General features: G+C 39.0%; 1 protein-coding gene across 1 annotated transcript in view; it reads right to left on the reverse strand.

Annotated features, from left to right (window-relative positions):
• Window positions 1–541: 541 nt before the first annotated feature.
• Window positions 542–13932, reverse strand: part of LOC113008816 (potassium voltage-gated channel subfamily A member 5) — a 46298-nt gene continuing 32907 nt past the window's right edge. Inside the window, exon 2 of the mRNA XM_026146628.2 lies at window positions 542–7444. The gene's annotated coding sequence lies outside the window, so the exon portion shown is untranslated. The remainder of the gene's footprint in view (window positions 7445–13932) is intronic.

Consider the following 13932-nt stretch of genomic DNA (forward strand, 5'->3'; position numbering starts at 1 on the left):
TAGGCGAGTGGCTCCAGCAGATCCCGGGAATAACATCGGAGATCTCTGTCCAGAAGAGCGCAGTCCTGGGAACAGCTAAGATACTGCGCAGGACCCTCAAGCTCCCAGGCCTCTGGTAGAGGACCCGAGCTTGAAGGATAAACCGCCCGCAGGGGCGTGCTGGGTGTTTATTTTTAAAAAAAAAACACCCAGCACGCCCCTGCGGGCGGTTTATCCTTCAAGCTCGGGAGTTTGTTGGAGTTTTCTCTGTATTATTGTAGGGTCTTTACCTTACAACATAAAGCCCCTTGAGTTGATTGTTGTTGTACTTTGAGACTATATAAATAAAATAGAACTGAATTAAATTAAATTACTTTCTGTGTGCTGTGCAGGGTCCAAAAACTAACTTCAAAGAATCGGTGCAATGGTATTAAATAAGTAACTACAGTGATGTGACCGCTCTACATTAAGAGACTTTCGTACAGGCAAGTCTGTTTGAAATGCAGAAAATTCATTCACTTCACCAAGTGGAAGAACAGTGAAAAGCAGCTAAGCAGCAGAATCCAGTTAGTTTCTGTTTATTTCATAACTCTTCTGCATATATTATCAACAGTTTAACAAACAGGATTCTTTTATTTAAAAACACGATGTAACATTGATGGGTGGAGGTCTAACATGTGAAACACTTAAACCACTTCTACACACAGAAACTTTTGGCTTATTCAGACCAGTTTGGCAGCGCTGTATTTGGGAGAGGTGTCAGTAAAGGTTCTTGATGGAGGGCAGCAGCTTCACACTCACACAGACGGAAACTAATTCCACTACTGCCAGTACAACACAACATCCCCAGGTTTGTACGACTGCTGGGCTAATGCAGTCAAAGTCATGCACTAAGAAAACTTTGCAGGTTTCCAACACAAAGTCACTTTTTCAGACGTGTTGAAAAATGTCCAAAATGCTGCAAAATGTGCGAGCCACGAGCATCAGTTTGTGCCTCTGAGGGGTTTTATCACAAGTGCAGATAAAAAGATTGCCATTCAAATTTAAAAAAAAGATTCCTATAAATGTCTTTATGCTAACTCTAACTTAAACAAAAAGCAGATAAAACCATAAAGTTATTGTACAAAACATCACCCAAACGGAAAGCTTTATGTTGGAAAATCTTTAAATTTAGTTTAGTTTAAGATTGATTCATGATTTTACAGACACTGGCATTTTCAGGTTAATGGGAAGTGGTGTGAAATATGTTTCAGATGGCTTTGATTTGATTGTAATTTTTTAATCTCTACATGAAACACATTAAAAAAGATACTCAAAGAAAACAGCTAAGATAAGTTGTTTAACCAAATGTTGCGTTTTGCATATAAAACCGTGAATAAAAAGCATGATTATTTAATTTTCACAAAAATCGACAGTGGGCCTTATAATTCGGTGCGCCATATGTATGAATTCTGGTTGTGCTTACTGACCTTGAACTGATTTTATGTGGTGCGCGGCGCTCAAAAATTGGTCAAAAAAAATGTTTTACTACGACTTTGGTCAGCTACGAAGCCGCACCAGAGCATTATGGCTACTGTAGTCAGGAGCCTTGCAGAGTAATCTGGATCCAAAACTCCATCTGCTTCAGGTTCCAAAGTCAAACGAGCACTGCGGCATCACTGAGATTTAAAAAACTGTCTAAATTCTCTCATCTTTAATAAAATGATCAGCGTTGCTGCTTTACCAGGCGTAACAATTAAGGCATCCATGATGACAGAATTTATTAAATTTAATGGAGTTACAAGTTAGCAGGAAGTTAGCTCGCTAGTTTCCATCTAAACATGATATAGCATGTTCTGACTGAGAGATTTCTGAAACAAATTAAAACATACAGCTCTGCTATCACTTCCAACATAAATGAAGACAGAAAAGTAAACAGCAGTGACTTTTCTAGGGTTACTGAAGGTGGGCTAGCTGATATATAATGATGTGCTACGTGATCGCTAGCGACACAGTTATGTTAGCATAACATAAAACCAGTGAGGCTGGAGGATGAACGCTAACTTTTTTCCACTCAATAAAAGTTAACGTAAGGGTTCCTGATGATTTTTGACAAATGCAATCGCATGGCAGGATGCTGTAAACGGACCAAACATTAGTCAGGAGAACAACTGAGATAATCCATCGACAATACGAGGTTAGTCATTAATATACTGAAACAACATGGGAATAGAGCAGCTGCAAAAGGATTCAGCATTAATGAATCAATGGTACGGAAGTTGAGGAAGCAAGAAGAATGAGTTGCATAAAGTTTGATTTATCTGACTGTTTTGTTTCGCTTAATGCGCCTTATAATCCAGTGCGCCTTATGGTCTGAAAAATACAGTAATAATTTTAGGAGCTAAAATAGTTTGAATTACTGAATAAAAGATTGATGCAGCTTCATCTCTGGAAATCAGATCTCCCGGAGAAAAATCTCTGTGGTCCTAATAAAACACCATTATCAGATCCTAAATGGAAATAATGATGATTACTGAAGGTAACAATTACTTATGATGTCAGCATAAAGCGAAATTTACAAAACTGGAGCAGGTATGTGCAAAAGTTACTGATAGGTGCCGATCAGTCCTCACGTGTACACCATCTGATTAAACCTATAGAGGACTGTCTGCACCACCTCTATTCGTCAACGCCCGTTTTGTGAATTAAAGCAGGAATATCACGTGACACAATAAGATTGTTTAGTTTGGCAGTCAGAGAATAACAATTCCTTGAGAGGCACAAACTGAATCAAACTGAATAAGATAAATTGCAACTGATTCTAATGATGAGCAGTGTGTGTTTGTGTGTGAAAGAGGTATATGGAGAGCTAATGCAGGATGCTTGTAGGACTTTAGGGTAAGGTTGGACATCTCCGACATCTCCGATCTACACAGTACAGAGTTAGCAGCTTCAAGGGTTGATGGAGCACAGTTCACAGCTACAGAGAGCAGGGCAGAGACAATAAAACAGGAAGTACTGTAAAATCTCAAACAGGCCTATTTTTCTCATGGTTTCTTCATCCTAGTTCACTCATGGTTATTGTTTATTTGTAAAAACTAAGGAATTCCTTTAGTGTTTCACTATATAAGCAGACACATGTACCCAGATTTTGTGTCCTAGCTCATCTGAGTCAATAATTTCAAAAGTACCAAAATGTTAAAGCTGACTTTCACTTCCAGCCTTGGAGGCAACTTGTTTACCACAGAAAATCAAATTTACAGCTTCAACTCATCTTAATTTTCTAGCATTTGGACATAAAAATCAGAAAAGAAATAACAGTTTGGTCCAAATTAGTGTCCAAGTTACAGACAGGGCCACATTTAGCCCAGAGATCTGACTCCTCCAACTAAGAGATCCAAACCCACAACCTGGTGCCATAGCCTGGGCTGTACCACCAGCTATGATTCCCATCTTTTATATGCAATATGAAGATGTTTCTGAGTAATTTCAGGCTTTTATCTTCAATAGAAGATTAATAACCATCATCTTTCAAGAAATGATATTTTTATCCACTGGTGACAGGTTTCACTGGTACATGAAGTTATCTGCTGCATTGTCAGGCTGTAGTTTTCCTATATATTTTTACTTTTTTCCACTTTCCACTTCTAAACATATTTATTATTCCACATGGTCTTTCTTAAATATTTGAAAGTCTACATCTTATTTTACCTTTAATTGAACCTGCCTGAGTATAATGTTCAATCTCAAGACTGCTTTTTTCAAATGGAAATATTCTAGATTTCTACTGAAGTGTCAGTTTCAAATGTTTAGTTCTAATGGGTTCCCTGGATAACTTTACAGAGTGCAAAAACATCTGAAGAAGAGTGGTGTAAGTTTGGGACTTTTCATTGCACCAGTATGCAGCATGTTGCAAGTTGTCAAAAATGACTAATAATCATCATTACTGATCCTCCTCAGTGGTGCAGCCTTCTAAGTGACAAAGACATCACTCATGGCCCGCCACTGTAAGCCAAACTAAGGTGGTTAAACACAAGAACCTGCTGATGAGTTTCTTTGATTCATCACAGCAGTATTTTTCTGTGACGACATTTTACCAGTTTTATGTGGAAACACAGAGACATATTCCTTCTATTAAACATCTGAGGCGGTTCCTCAGTTTTATAAATGGATGCTTTATTAATTGTGAATATTTTCAGTATGTATTTAAACTTCTTCACACTAAAATAAAGAAACCTTCTGGGTCTTACAAATGAAGACTGTGAGGAAGAACCTCAAACAAAGACGCCCTGTTGTACAGAAATCTGTTGAAACCAGCCCTTTAGCTCCTGTCACCTCTAGCCCGGTAAACATCTGCTCTCTGGTCAAGCATGAGCACGCTCAGCTGGAGGCTTCATATCAGGATTTCATATCTATCTTTTAGATGCAAACTATAAACCACTGTACAGCACATTTGTAAGGATTGATATACAACAAGCTAATATAATCTTAGAGTTTATAAACCATATATCACATCTCTGCAGTATCTTCTTTCCAAAAGTGCTGAGTGAAAATCTGTGCTCATATTTTGATTATTCTCTCAGTCGGCTGTGGTGGTTGGCCAAAGTTAAAGTGAGAAGAGGCACAAGTTCTTATTGTTATATGGGACAGAACACCTTTTAAATCCAGTAACTGGAGATGGTGTTATAGATTATGTTTAAAATTGGATTTATTAAAGCTTTCCCAGTTAAGTTTCAAGTTTTCTGGCTCGTAGTCTTTACAGACAGAGCTTATTTCCTGTAAAACATTTAGTTATCTTTGAATCTTAGCTTATATAGTAGCATGGCTGAGAACTAAGGGAGACATAACTTTTGCCACTGTGGCCCCCAGACTCTGGAACTCTCCACCTTTGACCTTGAGATCTGTGGACAATGTAGTCTCTGTAGTCTCTTTAAAAAAAAACAACTAAAAACTAATCTTTGTGTTTGGTTAACTTTTTTTTTTGTCTTTTTTGTTGTAAATGCTCTGGCATTTCTTTATGAAGCACTTTGTGATCTCTGTCTTGAAAGGTACTATATAAATAAAATTTTACTTACTTAATTTTGAGGTTTTGGTTTTCAAAGATGGCTTTAAATGGTTCGTCTCACAAAATATAAGTCTAACTTCAACAAAGTATCTTAAAAAGAAACTATTTATATAAGTTGAGTTGTTGTTATACTCAACAAGTCACCTCAGTTATCACTGTTATCAGACAGAAGTGATCTTCACTAACACATTGACTTGTGTCTGACTTCTTTCACAAAGTTTATCAGCCTCTTCCAGACAAAATAGATTTGGATGCTTCTCACCCGGCATTGACAGCTGAGGTAAACAGTGGACTGACAAAGATAGGGAAAGAAAAATCTAGGGCTGATCTGGTCTGGAGTGACTTTGCTTTCTGGGTACACTCACTACAGATGAACAGCAACTAAAGCTTTGAGGTGTCTCAGGGATAAAAACATAAAATATTTAAGTGAAACATTTATTTTTAATTTTTCTGATTTATTGCTAAGTGTTAATATTATTCAAACATGTTAAAAATAGTTTGGATATTATTTTATTATATAATATATTAGTTACAGTGTTTTAACTACAGCCATTATGTGATGTTTTAGATATCTCTTGACTGATTAAAATGTGTTTGTCCTACAGTGGCCACGGTCGCTAGGTATGTACTTGAATTGCAAGACGCAAAAAAACAGAACTCAGTTGACTACAGTCTGCAATCTGCTGACTTCTGGTGGTGATATTTTACACTCTGGAACTTTAATGTTACAGAAAGCCTTTTTTTTATATAAAATTAAATAGGTCAGAAAATGAAGATTTGCTTGATAAAATATTGAACTGGATGTCAACTTGTGCTGCCCTGTCACAGCTCCTGGCGATGGTCATTTACACACAAAGTGTTGTTTTGGTGTGTGTGCTGTTATGTGAGGTATCTGACAAAATGACATTTTAGAATCCTTTAGGATGCCAGTTTAATACAACATCAACATTTCAGTCTCCAAAAAGCAGCAGGACCCTTGTTTTCCCGTTGTTCTGCAAATTCACTTGAAAACCCAAGATATTTCAGTTTTATCACATTTATAAAGCATCCAAAGGAGACGAACACACTTAACTGAGATGTTTAGGGTGTGGACAGTTTTATAGGAACTACCAGCTCCAATCCTTTGCTTAGTTGACTTGGCTGCCCTGTAGAGGTACTACTCATTTATATAATTTTAAAAATAAATATATAATAGTAAATAATAAATATATAATCGATAAGCTGTCATGTAACCCTTGAAATCTGTAATTGCTGGTAAAGTTATTTTATTTTTTTTCATTTTTTTATAAAGCTCATAGAAAAATTACAGTTTGAATGGGTGGTTTTGTTGAGTATGCTTCCAAATAAAGGGTTATTCTAGAAAAACCATTTGTATTTTAGACACTTAACTAATTGACTCCACATTTTTTAAACCACTAGATCCCTGTTTCATGGATTTGTTATCCAGCCATTATTCTGTGACATATTTGAAAGTTTACAGTACTTTATGTCCAATTTGTAAAGAAGACACTCATTCATGTCTCTCTCTACAGGCACACATAATCATGCCACTTAAAGTTGCTTGACTGATATGTAGGAGGAAGTACAAAATAACAGCAAGAAAAACAGGCCACACAAAGGTAGGGAGCACTAAATACTTCGGATTCAAGGCCCTGAAAAAAACAGGAAACAAACGGCTAAGATGAGCTGACACGTGAGAATGTGAGACCCTGAATGCATCTTGCTGTTAGGGACACCGGTCATTTGAAATGCTTCGTCCATTGTTATCTGAGATAGGCTATGGCTTTGGCCCTGGTCACAGCAGGAAGGGGAGGATTTAAGGAAAACTAAACACCCTTTTTACCAACAAGTGAAGGTTCCGTCTTTGTTAAAATTTGTTTTTTGTTTGTATCCCATCATCTCTCTTACACCGTTTTAGAAAAATAGAAATCAGGAAAAGATCATTAAAAAAATAAACCAAAAAGTTCATCCAAAGTCTACATCCACATAACAGCTTCACGTAAATATCAATGATATTGCACAGCAAGGGATTTCTTCCGATATGAAGTAAATCACTGACACAGTTGGTTGATTAAAAAAAGAACACGGTGGGATGTTAAAATGATTGAAACGTTGCATGTCGGGTTTTATTGTTTTTTTTCTTCAGAGAGACAGCAGCAGGATCCCGGGCCCTCCTTCATCAGGCAGATATGTCCTCTGAGTCCTGCTTGAAAAAAGAAAAAAAGTAAAAAAAAAAAAAAAAGAAAGCTTCAGAAGTATCACTGGTGAGTTTTGGTTGAAGGCACAGAGTTCTAAAAAGGGTGGATGATGCTGATTTTCAAAGCACAGCAGCAGGTTTTTAGTTGTTGGCGTTTCCTGATGGAGGGGATTCATGTGGTCGGATCGACTCTCCTGATGGTTGGAGGGCAGGGCTTAAACTCTCTGTGGACACATAAACAAGAATATGGGATGTGTTAGTGTGGGGAGAATAGAAAAACTAGAAAATATCCACAAAGCATATTCCACTAAAGATCCACAACTTTGATGCCAAAATAAACACTCTGCAGACACATTCGGGCCTAATCCAGGCTGCTTATGGCACTATTGGCCAAGTTATAGCAAATGAGCCAGATGTGACACAACAAACATGATATCTGGCTGATATAAAGAGGTTGCGTGCCTGAGTTGATCCAGCTAAATCCACCAATCAATGAGGCCTAATGTTTTGCAAAATCAGCTGTTGATACCAGGCCACATCTGGGCCAAACAGGTGGTACTTACTTAGGATGCTGCTGTGGCAACTACAGAGAAAAAAAGCTAATCCTCCTGGATACATTCAGAGTTGAAGTGCTTGTTTCTATGGGTGTTTTGACACATACATTTTGGGCATCATGTGACCCAAAGAAACCTGCACATTTGGGCTAAACATTCAGTGCTAATCAGGACGATCAGAGAAAGGCAGCCGTCATTACTGGACCTGAAAAACTCCAATATAAACCAGATTATTGTACTTCTCATAGATCAAAAGAAAAGCGTTAGTTCTTCCAATGACCAGGAAATATGTAGGTTTAGGTGAGATTTTTGGGAGGGTGGGGTGGGGGTCTTTGTATAACTGCAAAAGTTATGAGCTGAGCTGAGCTGAGTCGACACAACTGTCAAATTTAAAGGATCAAATTTATCATTTTGCCACCACTGTCCCCTCACAGGAAGAAGGTTGCTGGTTCAAACCCCAGCTGGGTTCATTCTTTGACTTTTCTTGTTTTCCCTGTAGCTTAGTGGGTCATCTCCAGGTCCACAGTCCAAAGACCTGCATGTTGGGTTAATTGGGGATAATAAATTGGCTGCAGATGTGAATATGTTAATGCAGGATTTAGCGTTACAGTAACTGATCCTGCAGACCCAATGTGCTCCACAGCAGGCTATTCTCCAGATCAGAGACCAACAGGCAGGAAATCACTGACCAATCAGATTCCTGCACAATGAGGTCACCATCCCTGAAGATTCCTGAGAGCTCAGAATGCAGATAGTCAGAGGGTCTGAAGGTTTTTTTCTGGGGTTTAAAGACTTTGTCAGAACAGCTTCAGTTAGAAATTTAGATCCTGAGAGAAACTTTATTCTCGATGTTTCGTTTTGGCCACAAACAATATTTACTATTCTACAAGAATCAACATCTGATCCTAAATCACAGCATCTGCTTGTATTTGGACTTTATATCACATTTGCACACAGTCTGCTTGTCTTTATTTTTACTCTCAGACTGTGGTAACTGGCACCTTCCTTCTTGCTTCAAATAAACTTTATTAATACAGCAGCTCTTTCAGCTTCAGGGCTTTTACTGTTTTCACATTTTCACACACACACACACACACACACACACACACACACACACACACACACACACACACACACACACACACACACACACACACACACACATAGATGAATACACACTGGTTAGTTTTATCACATTGATAACCCCCTGCATGTGATTTCAGATTAGCAGTTAGTTTAAGTGAATCCAGATAAGGAAAATAGATCCTGGGTATTTTGAACCTGCTTCATGGTCAGTGTTGGGGAGTTACGGAATACATGTACCAGTGTTATATATTTAAAATTCAAAATATGAGTATTCCGTTACAGTTACCGCCTAAATGCGCATGATTATTTGCAGGTAGCAGGTACTTAATGCTATCCATCAAGTCTAACAGTCTGCAATCTATAAACTAACTTCAGCTAATGCCAGCTAACAATGTTAGCTTGGTGGCGAGCTAGTTTCCTCTTTGTGTTGTATCTTCTGTGTGTCCTTGATTGTGCATGAATGTTTAAACCGGGAGGGAGAAATGGAACTTTGTCACATTTTTTACTCCACAGATTATAAACCAGCGTGTGAGGGTTTGTGTGGATAGGAAAGAAGCTGAGAGTAAGAGGGCTTCTGCATGGTGGTCGACAGCTCAGGGTCTGCATGTGCCTCCACCCCCACCTTACACCATCTTCCTCGAAGTTAATCCACCAGCAGTGGCAGCAGATGGTGCTGCGAGCGTCCACGGCTGTGCCCTCAGCAGCTCCTGTAGTTATGATTGCACGTCTGAGGCATTAAGTTGGATCAGTGTAATCCACTGCAGCATATGCAGCAGCCAAATCCAGCAGGCAGGAAAACCTTCCTCCTACACTTTCCCTCAACAAATGCTCTCCAAGAGGGTCACGAGGTGTTACCACGACTGACAACACCCCCCACCCCCACCCAGCTGCCAAATAAACACATCAGTCCTGAACTCGAAGCGTGTGAAGTCTTCACTACGAATACACTCTGAAAGGAAACTGCAGGTTTAAATAAAAGGCTAAACTGAGATTTGAAAGGAGAGTTTAATCTCATCCCACTAACCTCACACTCACAGAGCTGAGACGGCACAGCACAGTGTGAATCCCACCAAAGCAGATGGCCTTTCAATCACATAGGCTCTGAGACCACTGTCCTTTGCAGACATGTGTTACGTAACAATAACAACATTCTGCCATTCAGAGTGAACGCTTCTTATAGCTTCATCCTCAGTTTCTTTAAAATACCAGTAATCCTCAGGATCTCAGCTCTGAATATGCAGGAAGAGGATTCAGTGAAAAGTTAGTGGGTCGAGACAAAGTTTACTGTGGTCTAAGGAGCTTGGAAAGAAAAGCGTCTGGACTTCTTTAAGTTGCTTGAAGACGTTTCGCCTCTCATCCGAGAAGCTTCTTCAGTTCTAGGGTCAAATGGTGGAGAGTCCCAGATTAAAGCTCTGTGGGAGTAACCCACCAAGAGGGACAATGGACCCCCTAACGATCCTCTACCTAATCACACGAGCCAAGGTGGGAAGACGGCTGTAGGTCACAATCAACCAAGTTTTCGGGTGCGCTCATTGTGAAACCTATCTTTTTTTTTTTTAAATCACTTTATTTAAATATCAAAATTCACAATTACAAATACACATAATACAAGCACCATGCACAAATTATTCACATCTTATTTTACATTTTACAATAATAAAAGCTCCCACGGCAAGTCGTTTCCTAATTTCATATCTCTCATTTTTCTTCTTCTCAGCTCCGTTACAATGTTTTTACATACTGTGAAACTACTTATCATTTTTTGTTCTATAACACCTTTAGCCCTTGTTTTCCATATGTGTACATTTATAATGCACATCACCAGCCAAAACAATCTTCTTTTATTTTCACTCATCTTTTCTTTAAACAAACCATATCTTACTGGTTTTGTATTATTTTCAATATTAAAACCTAGTTTTTCCATCCTCCTTCTTATTTCAACCGTCCTGTAACATGATATCAATAGATGATCAAGAGTTTCGTTTTCATCACAATTCTCCATAGGGCATTTCTTAGTAGTAACGAAGCAACTCCACAGAACTACAGCTCTTACTGGGAGACGTCCGACAGAGATAAGCCACACTGTATCTCTCATGTTCTCGGATATTACTTTATCATATATGTTTTTAACTATTTTCTGATTTTCTTCTTTTTCCACAGCCTTATATTGTATCATACCTTCATTTTTTTTAGATTGATTTTATTATATATTTGTTTTGAGTTTAATTGTAAAAGATTTAAGGCATCCAATTTCCACTGATCCACAAGATCCCCAAACACAAGTTTAAAGTATGGCACTCCCATTCGGGCTCTCCCTTTCATTTTTTTCCACAAAGATTTCTTCCCTTGGATCCAGTGGGTGCTTCGCGCAAATGCGCTATATACATTTTTTAGAAAAGGAATCATCAAAATAATGCTAAGATCTGGCGCTCTTAATCCTCCATTTTCTTTTCCTTTATACATTAATTTCCTCTGCGTTACTTCGTGGTTTGTCCCCCAAATCAATTTGGTACACAATTTACTTAATTTAATAACAGTTTTCTGAGGATGGGGAAAGACAGTAGCCAGAAACAACAACTTTGTGAAACCTATCCGCCCCCTATCATGTGATTTCCTGAGGTCAGATGGCCCAGGATGTGAGTGGGCATTAAGGCGTCTGGGAAGGGATCTCAAAACTGGATTATAGATGGCAGACAGTTGGTGTCGTAAACCACGGACTCTGTTCAAAGATGGTCGCATTTATGTCCACTATGAGTGACCATCTTTGATTCACAGTTTAAAATAATCCTTTATATGATTGCCAAAAAGTTGATTCTGTTCATTTGGATGTAGCATTTTCAGTGGGAGAAACTGACTGCAGGTTTCCCCAACCTTATAAACACCACATTTGCAAAATGACTGAAACTAGCACCACTGACTAACATTAGGCTGTGAGGTCAGTTTCATGATTATTAATATGCAAATTGTCATGACGATTGATTGACAACCACTGATCAAAGACCATCAAAGGCCACTTTAAGCAATGCAGAGCCCTTAGCATCCAACATGAGCATAAAGGAGAGGAAAGCACTCACACGGGTAGGTGCACAGTTTTGCTAAACCAGAAAGACTATCATGAGAAATACTTATGAGCCCCTGAAATGAGACCCAGGAAGTAGTTACAGGAAGAGAGTGGTTGTCTGAAGCAGTTAGAACAAGACAAAGCTATTGACTGGACCACATACCACAGGCTATATCCAGAGGAAGCTACACCAAGTCTGTATGGTTTACCAAAGATACATAATCAGGGTGTACCTTTACGACCAATTGTCTGTATGATCAACTCGGTCACCTATAACATCTCAAAGTTTCTGGCTTTGATCCTCAACTCGTTGGTAGGCAGCTGTGAACACCAAGTCCAGAACACCTTGGACTTTGTTGACAAGGTAAGAGATGTCATTATGGAGGGAGATGAAACAATGGTCTTGTACAATGTTACATCTCTCTTCACTTGTGTTCCAGTCACTGTAGCAGTGTCAGTAGTCCGTAAGAGATTGCAGGATGATCCCAACCTAAGTAACAGGACCACCACTACTAAGTCATTGGTTCAGATATGCAGATGACATCTGGGTGAAAATCAAATCTCAGGTTGTACCACAATTTGTTGATGACATTAACTTGGTGGACCAACATATTGAATTCACCATGCAGGATATGAAAAGTAGCAGGTTAGCCTTCTTAGACTGTGAAATGTCAATCATTAATGGGGTAAAGTTAAAGGTTTATTTTTACCGTAAACCTACGCATACGGATCAGTATTTAAGGTTTGAGTCTCATTATCCACTGGGGTACAAACTGGGTGTCATCAGGATGCTACAACACAGGGCAAACACCATCCCCACAGACACAGCAGCCAGGGAATAAGAAAAACATCATATCAAGAAGGCTCTGAGTAAATGTGCTTACCCTAGCTGGACATTTGTCAAAGCTGGGAAGGCACCTAAAGAAAGCTCCAGGCATTATTAATATCTGCCCTTCATGACATCACAAAGTAGTCTGCAGCTGAGCGTTTGGCTCACATGAACGAGTGCTTTAAAACCTTTGACTGAAACTGTGCCAACAATTTAATCCTGTATTTAATAGTGACTAACGGAGCAATTTATGCACACACAAAGACAGGAGGCCGAGCTGAAGATGTTCAGAGTGAGAAGTGAGCAGGATGGACATTATAAATGAGTCCATCAGAGGGACAGCTTAAAGGTACAATTGTTGTCTTTAGATTTTGCCACAAACCATCTTGTTTGTAATAATCACATAAAAACTGTTCCAGAAAAGGGTTAAATGATTGATAAAAACCCAAACATTTCTGAATCAGCAGCTGTTTTATTCACAATGAAATAAACAATAATACAATAATTTTAAAATGTTGTGAAAAATTTGAAAACATGGTGAAAAGGCTTTTCATCTGGGCTTTGTTGGTGCTCTGGTCGATCTCACTATTCTCCACTAGGAGGAGCTGGAGGATTTGCTTCTCTCCTGTTAGGAGGAGTGTGGGTTGTGTTTTTCTTTGGTTGGTTTTTGGTGTCAGGGCACCCAGCCTGTCCTGTTTTGTTTATGCTTTGCTTTGAAATTCAGTGAAATGATCATGGATTGGTTCGAGTCGGTTAAGGCTCTGCTGTTTCTGAGGATTTATGTCTGGAAAGGTTTAAAATGAAATGAAGGAAATGATTTGATGCCACTTCCCTCCCCATCTCACACAGGCTCAACTCTACATGTGAAATTTTACATTAAGATGAGAACAATGACATTTGGGCGCTCGCTCTTAACGCTCCAGCAGCTTCATTGCCCTCTGGACTATTTAAAGCTGAGATGTGTTGTTTCATTTGTGTGTGTGTGTGTGTGTGTGTGTGTGTGTGTGTGTGTGTGTGTGTGTGTGTGTGTGTGTGTGTGTGTGTGTGTGTGTGTGTATTTGTGTATTCATGAGTCCTGTATGTCTGGTGTTACTCAGTAGGAGTAATGCATAGAGAGAAGAGGCTGGAGTTGTGATACATCCTGCTAACCTGGAGGGCTTCTTCATCCACCACTAATTTGAA

Source organism: Astatotilapia calliptera, chromosome 17, assembly GCF_964374335.1.
Source record: "Astatotilapia calliptera chromosome 17, fAstCal68.1, whole genome shotgun sequence".
Taxonomy (NCBI): Eukaryota; Metazoa; Chordata; class Actinopteri; order Cichliformes; family Cichlidae; genus Astatotilapia; species Astatotilapia calliptera.